This window comes from Aquarana catesbeiana, linkage group LG03 (assembly GCF_042186555.1).
Source record: "Aquarana catesbeiana isolate 2022-GZ linkage group LG03, ASM4218655v1, whole genome shotgun sequence".
NCBI classification, from domain to species: domain Eukaryota; kingdom Metazoa; phylum Chordata; class Amphibia; order Anura; family Ranidae; genus Aquarana; species Aquarana catesbeiana.
The window spans coordinates 686695145-686713510 of NC_133326.1; positions in this window are offsets into that span (position 1 = coordinate 686695145).

Here is an 18366-nt window from a genome sequence, read left to right on the forward strand (position 1 = left end):
TGAAGGAACGGTTTAATTTAACAGACTTTATGTTATGATTTATGACTTTTGATTCACATATTTTTTACTCTCCAGAGATTAATTTATTGTCACTCACAAATGTATGGGATTATCTTTATAACAATCTAGTGACTTTCTAGTCGCATAGCGTCCAAGAGTGAGTTTTTTGGACGAATTGACTTAGATCACAATATTTATGTTTATTGATTTATTTTTATTCACATAGTTTGGTAGTTTTATGCACAGTTCTTGGTACATCTCCATATAATACCCACTAATTGTGGTTCTGTGCAACATCATATGGTATATATGCTTTTTGATATAAAATTCAAAATATCACTTTTTCACAATTATACACTTGGGGAGTTGCCAGCGCAGATTCTTTTTGTTTTTATATTTTTAAAGTGTTAGCACTTTTTTCATCTAGCAGCTGCAACACATGAATTAGTTTTCAATATAATTTATCTATTTGCGAGCGCTGTGTTTTTTATCTATTTATTAATCTACTTGATGACCCTTTGTAGGCCGGGGGGCCTGCAGTACACCTTTATGGCAGCAACCGCTTACTTGAGAAGACCACCCAGCCAACAACTCCTCCACCAGCAGGCTGACCATGGGTATATGTAGGAGGTCCTTCCCCCTGCCAATCCTAGTTGGGGATTGGTCAGAGCTCCTCACATGTACCCCATGTCACTCCTGCTCTCTGCCCTGCCCCTTTTCCAGAACATTCTCCCTGGAAACAGGGGAGGCGCCCAAGAGCTAAAGTACATGTCAGTCACCCACTGCTACACTAAACCCCTCCCTGCCCCCAGATCAAAACAGCATAGGCCTGCTTAAATGTATATGCACTGGCAGCTTACACAAAAAACCCTTACACTTAGCACCTACCTAAGGTAGAGAGAGGGTGCTACACTCACCCCCCCCCCCACCACCAAAATACAACTGGTCCCCAGCTGTGAAAAATAAATTGAAAAATGACTCCTGGGCCCAGGAGCAAGGGCATCACATGTTACAAGTTGGATGGGGGAAAGAAAATAACTTGGATAGGGCTATAGCACAAATAAATTGAAAGGAATGTACTTCTGCACTACTAATATGAAGTAAATGCTATATATTAAATCTTATGCATTGTACACACGACCAGTTTTGCCGTCGGAATAAACTCTGACGGAATTCCGCTCAAGCTGTCTTGCATACACACGGTCACACCAAATTCCGACCATCCAGAACGCGGTGACATACAACACGTACGATGGGACTAGAAAACGGAAGTTCAATAGCCAGTAGCAAATAGCTTCCGTCTCGTACTTGCTTTAGAGCATGCGTCGTTTTTGGTGTGTCGGAACAGCATACAGGCAATCGTTTCTTCCGATAGTAATTTGTTCCGTCGGAAGAATATAGAACATGTTCTCTATCTAAGTCCGTCTGAATTTTTTGACGGAAAAAGTCCAATGGGGCATACACACGGTCCGAATATACGATGAGAAGCTCCCATCTGACTTCTTCTGTCGGAAATTCCGCTCGTGTGTACGCGGCATAAGAGGTTGCTGCTTAACACCAACTGTTATTAGCAGATCAGAGTAAAAAGAAAAATACGTGAAGCGCTCCCTCTTTTCCAAAAAAATACTATGTGATGTAAATACCAATTAAATAATATAAAATAGTGAACCCTAGTGGGAGTATTGCATATGACACCAACAATATATTATATATGTCACAATGAAAGTGATATGTGCAACCAGTGACCTCTAGTGGGTACAAAAATGATAACACATATATCAAATATAATTAATATGTACAACCAGTGACCTTATAACACGCATATATATATATAAAAAAATAAATTTTTTCCTCAGTTTAGGCTGATATGTATTCTTCTACATATTTTTGGTAAAAAAAAATTACAATAAGCGTATATTGATTGGTTTGCGCAAAAGTTATAGCGTCTACAAAATAGGGGATAGTTTTATGGCATTTTAATTAATATTTTTTTTTTACTAGTAATGTCGGTGATCAGCGATTTTTATTATGACTGCGACATTATGGCGGACACATTGGACACTTTTGGCGCTACTTTGGGACCATTCACAGCGATCAGTGCTATAAAAATGCACTGATTACTGTATAAATGTGACTGGCAGGGAAGGGGTTAACCACTAGGGGGCGATGAAGGGGTTAAGTGTGTCCTAGGGAGTGATTCTAACTGTTAGGGGGCGTGGCTTACTGTGACACATCACTGATCGCTGCTCCCGATGAGAGGGAGCAGACAATCAGTGTTGTGTCACTAAGCAGAATGGGGAGATGCCTTGTTTACACTTGCCTTTCCCCGTTCTGCAGCTCTGTGACCCAATCGCTGGACACCAGCGGACATCGAGGCCGTGGTCCCGCTAGCACGGTCACGGAGCTCGCGCCCGCACGGCAGTAATTCAAAGTGACGTAAATATACGTTACTTTGCCCAGCCGTGCCATTCTGCCGACGTATATCCTCGTGACGCGGTCGTCAAGAGGTTAAAGCGTATTTTTCACTTTTGCAGCCAAATTGGGATAAAACCTAGTTTATAGTTACATGCAGGCCTGGGACAAGGGGTGGGCAGGAGGGGCGGCTGCCCTGGGCACTGTGGTGTCATGTGAGGTAGGGGGGCACCGCAAGGAGATTGGGGAGGGAGGGGATTTATATTGAGAAGAGGAATTTGTTGGGAGGGGGGATGGGAGAAGAGGATTTGTGCTAGAAAGGGGGATTTTGGGCGTTTGTGCTAGAAGAGGTGATATGTTAGAGGGGAAGGGGATTTGTGCTAGGGGGAGAAATGTTTTTTTGGAGGTGGATTTGTGCTAGTAGGGATGATTGGGGGGTGTTTGTGCTAGTAGGGGGATTTGGAGTAGGGGGGAGAGAATGTTTACTTTGAAGGGTGGAGGATTTGTGCTAGGAGAGGTTTTTTTTTTTTTTTGGGCAGGGCATTTGTGCTGGGGTGCATTTGGGGATGGAGGGGGCAGAGATTTGTACTGGGAGGGGGGATTTCAACTGGGGGGCGGATTTGTACTGGGAGGAGGGGGAATTTATGCTTTGGGGTAATCATGCAGATTAGTACACAATTTATTTTGGGATGGTGGGGGGGGGGGGGGGCAGAGTATTTTTGCTGACACATAATGGGGGGGGTGTAGTTTGGTATGTTTGCCCTGGGCTCTAGGTGACCTTGTCCTGGTCCCTTTAACCACTTCCAGACAGCCCACTGTATATATTCATCAGCATTTTGAAGCTGGATATCTCTGTTATGGCAGCAGCTAGCTGCCATAACCCAGGTATCCATCTCTTCAGTGAGCAGTCTGGTTTACGATAATGGTGGTCTCTGTGACGGATTTGCCGCAAGATCACCGTTATCGATAGCGGGAGTGGGCCCCCCCTCCCGCCCCCTCCGCCACTTACCGGAACCGTCGGTAGCGGCGGAGGCGATCGGGTCCTTGCTGTGGCTGGGTATGGAGACGAGTGAGGGGAAGATGGCCCCACCCGTCTCCATACAGAATGAGCTGCACAGTCAAGTTAAGTATAACATGTTTGTTATTTTTAAAAAGAAAAAAAAATTACCTTTACAACCCCTTTAATATTTGTCATTTTCTACAATAGTGCAAACGTACCTTATTTGCTACATGAGGTGACAATCTCGTCTTGAGCTAACTATTATGTTGTGCTGTGGCTCTGCTACACACATAATGTTTTTGTACTTAATGTATCTAATGCATTAATGTCCAAAACATTATGCCATTTCAACTCCTTTTATTTCTTTGAGGCCATAAAACTTCCTGAGTTTGCCACATTTTGGAACACACTGTCACTGTAACTACACCAACTTAACAAATACACTGGTATTGAGCATTGAAATAAGAAGCCACGCATTGTTTGGTAACATTTTTTTTACTACAAGCACATTCACATGTGCGTTTTATGGTATTATAACAAACAAACATCGTTCTTTGTGTATAACATGTATGTTTACCATTACTTGGCATTTTTGGGGCTAAACAGGCATGTTTGAAACCAGAGCATACACATCCCCAATTCTGGAACTTTCAAAGTTCAACTTTGGTAAAGTGAAGGCCATATGAGACAGTAACATTAGTATCCCCAAACTGTGAAGATCCTGCCTTCCTCAGATGGGTTGAGCTCACCCCTTTAAAAGCCAAAATTTGAAGAGGCATAACTGTTAAATGTCCCTTATGATCCCCTGTCTAAAATGTGTGTAGTTACAAACAGGTTAGTTTCTAAAGCCACAAAACTCTATGGGGGTTATTTACGAAAGACAAATCCACTTTGCACTACAAGTGCAAACTACAAGTGCAAAGTGCACTTGAAATTGCACTGAAAGTGCACTTGGAAGTGCAGTCGCTGTAGATCCGAGGGGGACATGCAAGGAAAATAAAAAACAGCATTTTAGCTTGCACATGATTGGATAATAAAATCAGCAGAGCTTCCCCTCATTTCAGATCTACCCCTCAGATTTACAGTGACTGCACTTTCAGTGCAATTTCAAGTGCACTTTGCACTTGTAGTTTGCACTTGTAGTGCAAAGTGGATTTGTCTTTCGTAAATAACCCCCAGTGTGTCAATATGTGCTATCTCCCATCACGGGATATCAATGTCCGCGTTTTGGGGGTGCAACCCCTTCCTCTCACCTACTTTAGTTTTGAGGAAGGGGTTGCACCCCCAAAACACGTCCATTGATACCCCATGATGGGAGATAGCACATGTTGACACAGTGGGGGTTATTTTCCAAAGGCAAATGCACTTTGCACTTTCCACTGCACTTGTAGTGCAAAGTTGATTGGCCTTTCATAAATAACCCCCACTGTGTGTTTTGTGGCTTTAGCAAACTCGATGTAGGGAAAGACACGCATTTTAGGCATGGGATCATGAGGTAAATTCTAATTTTTGGTCCCAATTTGTGTGCATCTTCAATTTTTGGCTTTGCGATTATAAAAAAAACACATCAAGAATAATCAAAACATCAAGTCCGGCTGGGGATGGGGGCACGGCAGTGAGAGAGGATGTGCGATGCGATGAGGTCGTGATGGAATAGAGCTCCTATGCTAAAACCCTCCCTTCCACTCCTTACTCTGTGACCGGAGGATTGACCCTTTGATGAACCGTGCTGAGGGCATGTAGACGCCCGCTCCAGTTGCTGACTAGCTGAACTAGCTGAACCCCTCTCTGGCTTGTTCCCGGCCTTTTCCTTTTCTTCATCGCTGGTGTGTCAGCTGTTGTGTCACCGCTCTGCCCGCTCCGCTCGCTTCCTGTGCTTCCTGCTATCTGGTGTGTTCCTGCCTCGTCTCCGCCATTACCATACTACAGGACTTTGAGGGAATCCCAGGTATACGGCACTCGGCAAAGTCTAGCAGCTTCTTCACAGCTTTAAGGCAACCACGAACCTACTGGTATTCGATCATCCTTTGATCGGTCAGTCAATCAGATCCATTTTTTTTTGTTTCTTTTCTAAGCTCATGTCTGTATCGGATATCTAAGTGACTATATGGCCCCTCCTGTGGCTTTTTGTAGATATCTAGGATATCAGGGCTTATTCTCTGACAACTTTTGAACATTAGCCTGCTTTAAACTTAAAAAGGGAAAAAAAAAGATAAATATTATATATTGACTAACTGCTTCACTTGTTGCCTGCTATAATAAACTGTCCGTTAAGTAACTGCTGACTTCTATAGACCGCCATAGAAACAACACCAGCAGCGGTTATATTTATTATCTGCTACTTAAGCTACTTAAACTGCTTGCTATATAAAATTATAAATATATATTTGCTGCCTGCTATAGCCGCAACCCTCCTACCTGCTACTCTAGCTAATTGCCTATAAGAAATCATCTATCATCTGCTATAAACACCAGCTACATCTATCATTTGCCATAATATCTGCTGCCTCCATTATCTGCTATAATATCTGCTGCATCTACCATCTACCTGCATCTACTATCTGCTATAGCAACTACTTGCTATATAAATAGAGGGAAAGGGAAAAAAGTGGCCTCCTGTAGTATTAGCTACCTGCTGTACTTGCCGCATGCTGTATTTTTTACCATCTACACTTGTTGCTCACTACATCAGCTGCCTATTTCTCTGCTATACCAGACTTTGCTATATAAGCAGTTTGTTAGCTGTATTTGTTGCCTAATTTATTGGTTGTTCTGTCAGCTTACCTCCGGCTGTACCCCTGCTATTAAAGTGACCCATCTGATTCGCTCTTGGACTGATCTTAATTTTTTAGTATTTTTTCATAGCAATATCACCTGCTGATTGCTAATTAAGGGTTTATTTCCAGCCTCTGTCAATCGCTCTACACTCTTCCATTTATATCTGGAAGGAAGGAAGGTGAAAAATAAGAGGAGAAATGTAATATATATGTAAATACTGACCTACAGTATAAAGTCGCTGAGCAGACGCTGTGCAGACACGGTTTAGAGCTACTGAGTGTTGGCTTCTCCCTGACAATAACTCCTCCTACATCTTGGAATACTGTCATATTGATTCGCTGACACATTAAATACACTGCAATATTTAGTAGAAAGGCTTGATAGTCAGAAGGGTAAGCAGTTCCCCTCAGCGGTTTGCCCTTTTTTTAGACTTCTAACTACCCTGATTCATTTACTTTGGACTCCGCTTTTGGCCCCTTCTCTTTTGGTCTTTCTGAATAGGCCTCATCTCAAACGAGGGGAAAAAAGGGATAAAAGACAGTGCAAGGATGATATGGAGGACCAAGAAGGATGCAGGGACGGTGGATCCCGCTGGGGATTATTCGGCAACCCGAAAGCCAACTACAGAACAATACAAAAAAAAAAACACAGAAAAATGGGAAGGATAACCCTCAAGACATTGCTACTCACCTTCAGAAATTTGCACATGCATCGGATGTAGATAAAAAGGAATCTATTCCCGTAGCACCCGCTTTACCGCAGGGAGCAGCAGTAGAAGGAGAGAATGACAGCTGCCGAGGAGAGAATAAGCATGGCGGAGGATTCTTTACACACAGTTGTGAACTCTAATAAAAAACTGATGCAACAACTGGCCACACATGATTCTCGACTGGAAGACATGGAGAACCGTCTTCGACAGAATAACATCAGAATAGTAGGACTCCCTAAACGGGTAGAGGGAAATAACCCAGTGGAATTTATAGAGAAATGGTTTCTATCTACGATGGGCCCAGAACATTTTTCTCCTTTTTTCTCAGTGGAAAGGGCTCATACAGTTCCAACTAGAACATCTCCTGCGGGGCGCGTATCTAGAACTTTAATTTTGAAAATGATGAATTATAAAGATAGGGATATTATTTTGCAGACAGCTAGACAACTCTCAGATATACGGATGAACGGCTCAAAGATAAGTACTTTTCCCGACTTTTCAGCAGCAGTGCAGTGTCAAAGCACGGAATTAGTGACTCAGTGGCTGGATAACTATAAACGGTCAAATTGACTTCCTAAAAGAAAAATTGAAATTCTTTTGGCTCTTTATTTTCTTTTTTTCTTTTTGATTCTTCTGTTTTTGTTTTTCCTTCTCTTCCCTCCGCCTATTTTTTGGGAGAATGAATGGACACTCGGGGGGGGGGGGGGGGGGGGATAGGAGCAGAGAGAGCACTATTTTTTTCTTGGCCCTCTTGATCAGATAGCCCCAATGTTTGTGTTATTGTTTTGTTATGTTGATTATGCCTTTGTTTTGTATACGTCTTTGTCTTGGTATGTCGATTATGTTCTGGTTTATGTATATCTGTCTTATATGTTGATTCATGTGCACCTCTCTGAGTATATTTTTGCCTCCCCTTTTCTTCCCTCCTTTGTCAATGTCCTCTCCCTCACCCTTATGGGGGGAACCTATGGAGGATTGAGAATTGGAGATGGCGGATCGGGGGGGAGGGAAGTGGGGAGACATGGACTGGAGTAAAAAATTCTGGATTTATTGTTTTTGGTCTGATTATATTGTTGTTTCTTTGAGATTAAGTTGATATGGCTCCTTCGAGTGAAGTGCTAATCTCATGGAATGTTTGGGGTCTTGGTAGCCCCTCTAAGCGGCAAGCAGTCTTTACATCATTAGGGGGGTTTTCACCCCTAATTATTTGTCCCCAGGAAACCCATTTAAAGTCTGAAACGTTGCATTAATTAAAATGGAATCAGTTTAGTACTCATCTATCATTCTACATATACATCATACTCCAGAGGAGTCTCCATACTTATATCTAATAGATTGGATTTTATATGTAGACAAATTAAGAAGGATAGTAAGGCTCGATTTATCTTTTTGTACTGTACAATATCAGGACAACCATATGTGATTGGAAATATATATCCCCCCACCATATTCAACGGATGTTTTTAAGGAATATATTCAGTTTGTGTCTGATAAATCAGTGCATGTCTACTGGTTGGTGATTTCAATAACTATATGAGCTCCACAATAGATAAATACAGCACAACGGATAATCAAACTCCATTGGGGCCTATGGCCTTTGCCAGATATATAGCGGAATTGGGATTGATAGATATATGGAGACAGCGTAATCCAACAAATAGGCAATTTTCATGTTTCTCCAGTAGTTATAAAACCCTCTCTAGAATAGACTTAGCACTGGGAGGATTTTCCTTGCTCCCGTATCTTCGTGATATTAAGTATGAGGCCAGGGGTATCTCAGACCACTCTCCGTTAGTTCTAAATTTTTCTTTTAGGATTAGTTCAGGATATACATTATGGAAGGTGAATCCATACTGGTTGTCACTTTTCCCCTCTTCTGAAGAAATTATGACTGAATTAACTACTTTCCAGAATATAAATAGAACTTCTGCTTCACCTTTAATATATTGGGATGCATTGAAAGCGTACATCCGAGGTTCCTCCTTATTGCACAGATTTCAAAAATTAAGAAACAATCAAGGCAGTGGGAAAAAACTCTAGCCGATAATATGATGAAGGCCGAATTCATATATATAACTAACCCAAATGAAGAGACTAAAAAAGAATGGCTCCAGAGCTAATTACCTTATGCAACTGTATCTAAGAATGCAGAAAATAAAAGGTTTTTCCTACTACAACCATATTTTGAGGAGGGAGAGGGGACAGGACATTTATTAGCAACTATTGTAAAAGCTCAACCCCCGGCATCATATGTAACTGAAATACAATCACCTTCAAACAAGAGGTCTGACACTACTCAAGAGATACTGGAGGTATTTAGTGAATTTTATCACACATTATATAAGAGTAGGATATCCTATCCGGAGGGGTCCCTGAACTGTTTCTTTGATACTATTGATTTACCAAGCATTTCAAATGATGAAAGGGTGGCTTTGGAGAGCCCAGTGACATTGGAAGAGTTAAGAGAGGCAGCATCTATCCTACTGAATAATAAAGTGGCAGGTCCAGATGGTCTTCCAGGAGAAATATATAAAAAATATGGGGATGTGTTGCTACCTGAACTACTCGATGCGTTTAATTATGCCATGGAGGTGTGCTCATTACCCCCTCTATGACTGAAGCAGTAATTATTGTCTTATTGAAGGACCCAAGTAAGCCTGATTCATACCGCCCAATATCCTTAACATCAGATATTAAGTTGCTGGCGAAGGTACTGGCAATTAGACTATCAAGATGTATTTCAAAGTTAATTCATTGTGATCAGTCAGGATTTATTCCTGATAGATCTACAGCGAATAATATCTGGCGTTTTTTTTTAATTTTCCAACTTCCAACAAACAACAAGGGAAATAGAGCTATACTGTCACTGGATGCGGCTAAAGCATTCGACAGTATAGAGTGGGTATATCTGTGAAATTGTTTAAAACAGTTTGGGTTTGGACCTAGATTTATTAAATGGGTACAACTTTTCTACGATTCCCTAAGTGCAAGGGTACAGGTGAATGGATGTGTATCGGCCCCCTTCTCACTGACCAGAGAGACGAGGCAAGGATGTCCCCTATTCCCGCTTCTTTTTGCTCTGGCCAATGAGCCACTAGCTGAGGCCATCCGGTCTTCTACAAATGTTGTGGGCTTCCGCAGATCTACAGGTGAAGATAAGATAGCACTTTATGCGGATGAAATTTTGGCGTTTTTGGGGGATACAGGCCCATCTCTGTCCACAGTTATGTCCTTAAAAGACTTATATGGTTCATTTTCAGGATTCAATGTTAATTGGGATAAGTCAGTAATGATGCTTTTGGATGCCGCTTGTGTGGAACATCCACATCAGACGCATCAGATGGCCTTGGTTACATCATTTACATATTTGGGAGTGGTAATTACATAGAATATTACAGAATATACAGATAAGAATATACTCCCTCTTATTGTTAATTTTAGATGACTTAGTAAAACATGGAGCAAACTTCCATTAACCATAGTAAGAAGAGAGAACTTGGTGAAGATGGTGTGGATGCCCCAAATGCTATATGTATTGCACAATTGCCCCATATGGCTAACGTTACGATTATTTAAGACTATTGACTCGGTCTTTAGGGACTTTGTGTGGAAAGGTGAAAAACCCACAATTAGATTTGAAATATTACAACAGCCCATAGATAAGGGGGGAATTGCGATACCTAATGCGAGATTATACTTTATTGCATCACAATTACAACATTAGCTATGTTATGGATATTCAGGACCCTACACAGAAGATAATAATATCACAATTTAAAAAATACCCTTTGGCTCAATTAATAGTAGCTCATCACTTTTATAATAAAAGAAAATTCCCTACTTTTCATTTGATACATAGGATATGGGAGGCAGTGCGAAATATTACACAGCATAAGGGTTATAGGAAACATATGCCTATATGGGATAACTATTACCTATATGAACTGAATAGACTCCTGGAATTTCTAGATTGGAAAAAAAGCAGGTATAACATTTCCGTATCAGCTTTATGAATGCAATGTTTTCTTCCCGATGACCTGGTAGAGTCCAGCCTCTGGGTTCTGCGCATCAGGCGTCATTACCACAGCCAACTGGTCATCTGCCCATATAGCTGCACTGGTCATAGGCTTCTCCACTACAGTCAGCTTATCCTCTGCTTAGATAACTGCAGCAGCCTCCACCCGACTCTTACAGGTGGTGACCCTTGGAAGGTAGAGATGGGTGTTTCAATCCTCCGGCAAAGTTGTCTAAGTGAATACCACTAGTCCTGCCCCCAATGGTTGCTCAACTCTACCTCCAAGGGCTTTGTAGATAGGATTCAGCATATCTGTACATTAGTCTGTCTACCAGTTTACTAGCAGGAAACTGGTTTGTCGATCGCTGGGCAATAGCTTTAGCAGCATCTTGCCACAGTGACCACACCAACCCTAGGCTCAAAACTTGATTGTGACCTGGCATCTGCCACATACCAGTCCAATATATTCCATCTTGTCCTTGTTGCACAATGCCAAACAGCCCCGGAGCATCAACCGTACTTCATTGTCCATTAGAAGCCTGCTTTGCAGCTCCATTAGCCCATCTGGACAATCGCAACTATTACCAGCAGCTCCAGTAATCACTCGTCTGTTGGGCAAACTTCACTGGCGCTCTCACTCCCGCACCACATATTAACTCTTTCACTGCCAACCATTCGGCAATGCTTCTGCACTGGGAGTAATCTTCACTGTAGAGCAGCCGACGTTTTGACATCACTTCCGCTCTGCTATGGTATGGAGACGGGTGGGGGCCATCTTCCCCTCACTCGTCTCCATACCCAGCCACGAGAAGAACCCGATCGCCTACGCCACTACCGACGGCTCAAGTAAGCGGCGTAGGGCACAGGAGAGTGGCGGGAGGCGGGGCCCTCTCCCGCCGCTAATAACAGTGATTTCGCAGCGAATCCTACGCAGAGGCAACCATTATCGGAAACCGGACCGCCGGCTGAAGATGAGGATACCTGGGTTATGGCAACTAGCTGCTGCCATAACAGAGATATTCCTCTTCAAACAGCCAACGTATATCGGTGTGCGGCAGTCCGGAAGTGGTTGAAAAAAGCACAGTGCAGCATGGTGGAGTCCACTAGTCAGGAGTAAACATTGTCCCAAGTGCAAGGTTGGTCAACTAATTCAGCAAAAGTGATGCTAGAAGCAGATGTGACTTGGGGTGGCTTAATGAATGGTGTACTGTTTCTTTTTAGAGGAACGCGAGTGTGGTCAGTTCACGAATTTGGAGGACTGGGATATGAGAGCTGGACCCAGCACAGAGCCTCCACTTGACATCACATCCCCTGACGCAAGTCAGACAGAGGGCGGAAGAGACCAACAAGTGGAAGAAACTACTCTTGAGCCTCTTGTTTGCCCAAGTAAGTATTTTTAGAATCTGGCTTCAAATGTGTATACATGTCAAGTGTTTAGATGTCCAAACCAAACACCCACTCCACACATTAGCAAAGTATGTAGTGCCTTTAACATTAGCATGGAGAAGGAAGAGGTGGAAGGAGCTGGCAGTGTTGCTAGGTCTAGGAGTTTAGTAGACCCAAGCACCAGGGCCAAGATTACAGAGTAGTTGCAGTGTGTACATTCCTAGTAGTGTAGGTGTCTGAAGGGCAAGCAGGTTGCAAGCAACAATAGACTGAACAGGTAAGCATTTGCCCAATTTGACTACTAACGTGACCATAATTCACTATGTAGGGGCTCAGCCACGTGACCATTGTTCCCTTAATACTTTTTTCTCTTTTTCCAAGGACACGAACTTCCCAGATGCACAATTGGCCTTATCAGTGCAGATATGTTGCAGGCTTTGAATGAGCTTGAGCAAATAAAGGAGACTGCCACTGGTTTACAGAGAAGAATACGGGATTATGTCGACATGTTAGCCAAATTTTAATTTCATCAGACGTGAAGTTTTCTTCCACTTGTTGGCTCCTGTTTGTATTTTTCCTAGTTCACATGTTTTTAGTACTTTGAAGCCCAGGTTCACATTGATGCTACTTTGAAATCGTGCTAATCATTTAAACTACCGCGATTTCAAAGTAGCAAGGTCAGCGCAATTTCAGGTGATACTTGGTAGACATTTGTGTGGCTTCATGCCCAGATGTCTATTGAAGTCGTACCTGAAATTGTAAAAAGTAGTCCAGGAACTACTTTTGATAATTGTTGCGGCACCGCTAAATCTGTGTCGCAACTATTGGAACAGGGCCATTGCCTCCAATAGGCTGTGACATGCGATTTTATCTCTCAAATCGTATGACAAATCGCTCCAATGTGAACCTGGGCTTTTTCAGTGTCTGATGTCAGTGTTTCTCCACTCCACTTCTCTGATTGCACCACCATGTCCTGTTTTCTTTATTTTCCGCAGTATAAAAACGACTGTGTGAATTAATAACCTAGAAAATTACCTCATCACCTGTGCCAAAAGTAAAAAATAGAGAAAACAGGACCTGGGAATGCATCTGGAGAAGGAGAGTTGAGAAACACTGCCCTAAGTAATGTTTTGATTATTCTTTTTTTTTCAAATAATTTTTTTTATTTTTGAAAAAAAGAATACATTTAATTACATTTATTATGTCAAATTAAATTCATAAAGTATCAAAATTAGAAAAAAACACACAAAATAATCACACCTTGCACCTCTCAGAGTAACTTAACATAGAATAACCACCACGTAATATTGTTTAAAGACATATACATTTTACTCCTTCATCATGGTATGGCAGCTTTCTCTATGCAGCAAAAAGAAAAGTTGTCTCTCTTTTTACGCAATGGTTTCTTCTCTTCTACTCCTTGCCCCTTTACCTCCATTCCTTATACCTATCTATCCCCTCTATCTCACTCCTCTCCACTAATTAAGCCATCATTTAGTTGATTACTAGGATCTATCCAATACGACCATATTTTACCAAACCTTTGGGGTGTGCCTCTATGCTTCTATGTTAATCTTTCTCTTTTAAGAATATAATTAAGTTTCTCAACCTATTGTTTATGGGTTGGGGGATCAGCATTTTTGTAAAATTACTTTACGTGCTAAGTATAAGGATCTTATCCACATAGTATGCATCTCTACTGGTAACGCTCCACGAAGAATTATTCCCAATAGTGCAAGTTTAGGTATCCCTATTATTTCCATAGAACCTTAATAAATTTAAGGTTATAGATATTTTATCCCAATAACGGAAAAGCTTTGGACATCGCCATAGCATGCGGATAAGAGAGCCATTAAATATAGAGCATCGCAGGCATAACGGTGTTAAATGTTTTCCCCAAGAGTTTTTGTGGGGTATAATGTGCCCTATGTATGATAAAGAGCTGAGATAACCTTTGGGATGGCGACAGGGATGTCCTGGGAAGTGTTTCTAGGGCACGTGTCCAGTCCTCCTCATCTAAATCCTCTATATCTCCCTGCCACCGAACAAAGCTATTTTTATATTTTTCAGAGTTTTCTATTTGTAGGTTAGAATAAAGATCTCCTATCAAACCTCATTTTATACAGGTAACCGAAGTTGCCTTTGCTAATATTTTAGAGTATTCATACTGGAATTGGGTTTTAGAACCCATCCCCTTCATAAAGGGGATGTTTTTGTGGCATTGTTTAGAAAAATTTGGTTTTGGACCCCAGTTTATAAGATGGATACAACTTCTTTATGCTGCCCAAGTGGCAAGAGCGCAGGTAAATGGACATATATCAGCACCTTTTTCACTACAATGGGGAACAAGACAGGGATGCCCCTTATCACCTTTGTTGTTTGCTTTGGCCCTTGAACCTTTGGCTGCTTCTATTAGTCAATCAAAGAATATTATCTGGTTTTGTACTTCTACGGATGAGGACAAAATTGCTTTATATGCTGATGATACACTTCTATTTTTGGGAGATACCTTGTCCTCTTCGGAGGCAGTAATGTCTCTAATCAACACATATGGCTCCTTTTCAGGCTTCAAGATAAATTGGCACAAGTCAGTTCTTTTACCAGTGGACCCCTTGGTGACCAATCTGCCAATCTCTGCTTCTCAAATTTCTGTAGCCTCTACATTTAAATATCTAGGGGTATACTTCACATCACAAGTGAGTACATACGTGGAGAGAAATATGGTCCCACTATTTAAGAGTAAATTGCCTTTAAAGTGGTGTTCCGTCTGAAATTATACTTTTTAAATAAAAATACCCCTATAATACACAAGCTTAATGTATTCTAGTAAAGTTAGTCTGTAAACTAAGGTCTGTTTTGTTAGTTTATAGCAGTAGTTTGTTATTTTATAAACTTACAGCAGGCCGTGGCCATCTTAAGTGTGGGCATCTGAAGCCAGACTGTATTTCTTCCTGGATCTCATCCTTGCAGATCTCGCGCATGCTCAGTGCAGCACAAGCAGTATAATAGGTTTCAGGTCAGGTTTCCATAGCAACGGCAGTTTCAGAGGAAGTTGCCGCCCCTTCCCAGAAGGCATTGCAAACAGGAAATGATGCGATGGGCCGCGGCCAGGGAGGAGGAAGTGAAAAATGAATACAGCAGATATACAGTAAGTGCTGAGAAAAAAAATTAAAAAATATCCAATTCGTTTACAGTGCACAGTTTAGTGAGGGATGCTGAAGAGTTGTAAACAGGCATGTACTGGCCATTGGGACTACAGGGAGTTTCCCGGTGGGCCGATGGCTCAGTGGGCCGATTTCAGTGACAGTGGACCGCTGCCTCCCTCCGGTCCTCTGTCCCCCCCCCCGCAGTGCTCACCTCCTCTCCCTGGCTAGTTATGCAGCGCGCCTGAATACAGACATGATGCTCAGGAGTCAACACTGAGAAGCTCATCATATGATCTGGAAGGAGGGCGGCCTCACTTTCCTGCCTAATCTTGTCCCATTGGGGGGGGGGGCGCCAAACTGATTCTTTGCCCCAGGTGAAATAATGTCTAGCTTCCCCACTGGTACTGCCTATAAGAGAAATAATGTAGAACGGCTAATGGCTAGTGGAGGGGGGGCTTGGGTGGCAAGCCGGCATGGGAGAGACCTGTCAAAGTGGGCCAGTCTGGATGAAGTCCAGGGCCAAATTTTTGTCCCAGTCCAGCCCTGGTTGTAAAAGTGGGTGGAACTCCACTTTAACAATAATAGGTAGAGCCAATTTGATAAAGATTTGAAATGCCACAATTATTATACTTGCTACATAATTGCCCCATATGGTTACCACGGAAATTCTTTAAACAAATATATACCCTGTTTAGAGATCTAAATTGGAGATATAAACATCCTCAGATTAGTTTGGAAATTTTGCAGCTACCTAAAGATGAAGGAGGTTTGGCTGTCGCTAATGCCAGGTCTTATTATTTGGCACCCCAACTCCAGCAATTATATGGATAGCATACTATATAGACTGAGGATCCCATACAACAAAAATTATATTCTCTCAATTGCTGATAGACCACTAGTACAGTTAATAGTCTCTTACCATTTCTATAATAAACGTAACTAACCCATATTTTACTTGATACATAGGGTTTGGACCACTGTACAACAAGATACTCAGTATGAAGGTTATACACACTATATGTCCATATGGGATAATCCACAACTGCCGGAAGTGGCGAAATGTAAAAATTTTGATTTTGAGCCAAGCAAAGACCTTTTCATTAAAATATAATCCTTCATCAATTTTAGCGTTGGCAGTTACTACAAGATGAGCTAAACAGGGACTAATAGGAAATATATATTCCTCTATTCAAATGACAACTAGAATCAACTCACAAGAGGGTAGTTTTGGACAGTGGCGTAAAGATCTAGAGACACTTAGTGACGAGGAATAGGGGCACGCTTTGAAAAATGTATTTAACCACTAGCCTACCGCCCACCGTCATATGACGGCGGGACGGTAAGCCTATTGTTCTGGGCAGACGTCATATGACATCCGCCCATTTAAACAGGACATGCGCGCGATCGTGAGCGCGCAGCCCTGTACTGTCGGCGGCGTGTCACCGAGACACCGCTCGTCACCGACAGGGGTGAACAGCCACTGGGCATGGCTGTTTACCACATGATCGGCCGTGATGAAGTCACAACAATCTGTGACTATCACCTGTCACCGTCCGTGGCCTGTCACCCATCAGTGAACGTGCCCTCTCACCCGTCACCTATCAGTGACTGTGCCCTGTCACCCATCAGTGACCATCAGCGGTGCACCTGTCACCCATCAGTGACCGTCGCCTGTCAACTATCTGTGACCATCGCCCATCACACCATCACCTCTCAGTGAACGTCACCTGCCACCCATCGCACAGCCCATCTGTGACCATCACCTGCCTCCCATCTGTCACCCGTCGCTCAGCTACCCGCCACACAGCCATGTCCAAAAGAGGATATACTAGTGAGGAGGCATTCCAGATCCTCTCTATGACTGATGAGAGCACCGGGGAGTTCTCATCAGAGTCCAAATCTGATTCCGAATCAAATTCGGCATTTGAACCGATCGAGAGTAGCAATGATTCGGATGAAGAATGGGTCCCTCCTAAAAGGGTACGACACTCTGGAAACCAGGAAGCCGCCAGCAACCGGGATTATATTCCCAGGCCCAGTACCAGCTCTGCCGCCAGAAATAGGCCCCAGGAAGAAAGGCCCAGTACCAGTGCTGCCGCCAGCAATAGGCCCCAGGAACAAAGGCCCAGTACCAGTGCTGCCACCAGAGATAGGCCCCGCGCACAAATGCCCAGTACCAGTGCTGCCACCAGAGATATGCCCAGTACCAGTGCTGCCACATCACACCTGAGTTCCAGCACAGGAAATTCAACTCCCCCAACTACTGGAGTGTCACGTCCCCCAAGAGCCAGGGCCGCTACCTATATGCCAGATGGTCTTGCCAACCCAACATGGCTGCCTTCCAACTCGGGATCACCAAATATTCCCCCTTTCACAGCACAGCCAGGTGTGCAGGCCAACACCCAAAATTTTACAGAGATCAATTTTTTTCACCTGTTTTTGCCCGACACTTTGCTGCAGTTCATTGTGGACCAGACAAATTTGTATGCCCAGCAGTATATTGCCAGCAACCCCCAATCATCTTATGCCCGTCCGTTTGAGTGGAGAGATTTGAATTTGGAGGAGTTCAAATTGTTTTTGGGCCTCACCCTAAATATGGGGCTTACAAAAAAAAATGAAGGACATACCTATTGGTCCACCCACCCCATCCACCATATGCCCATGTATTCTGCCGCTATGTCCAGGTCCCGATATGAGATGATTATGAGATTCTTTCATTTTAACGACAACACCCAGTGCCCTCCCCACAATCATCCAAATTCCGATAAGCTATACAAGATTCGCCCACTAATAATTTTATTTTCCCAACGATTTGCAGAACTTTATGTCCCCGAGAAGAATATATGTGTGGATGAGTCCCTGGTACCATTTTCAGGCCGGCTAGGAATAAAACAGTATATTCCTAGCAAAAAGGCCAAAT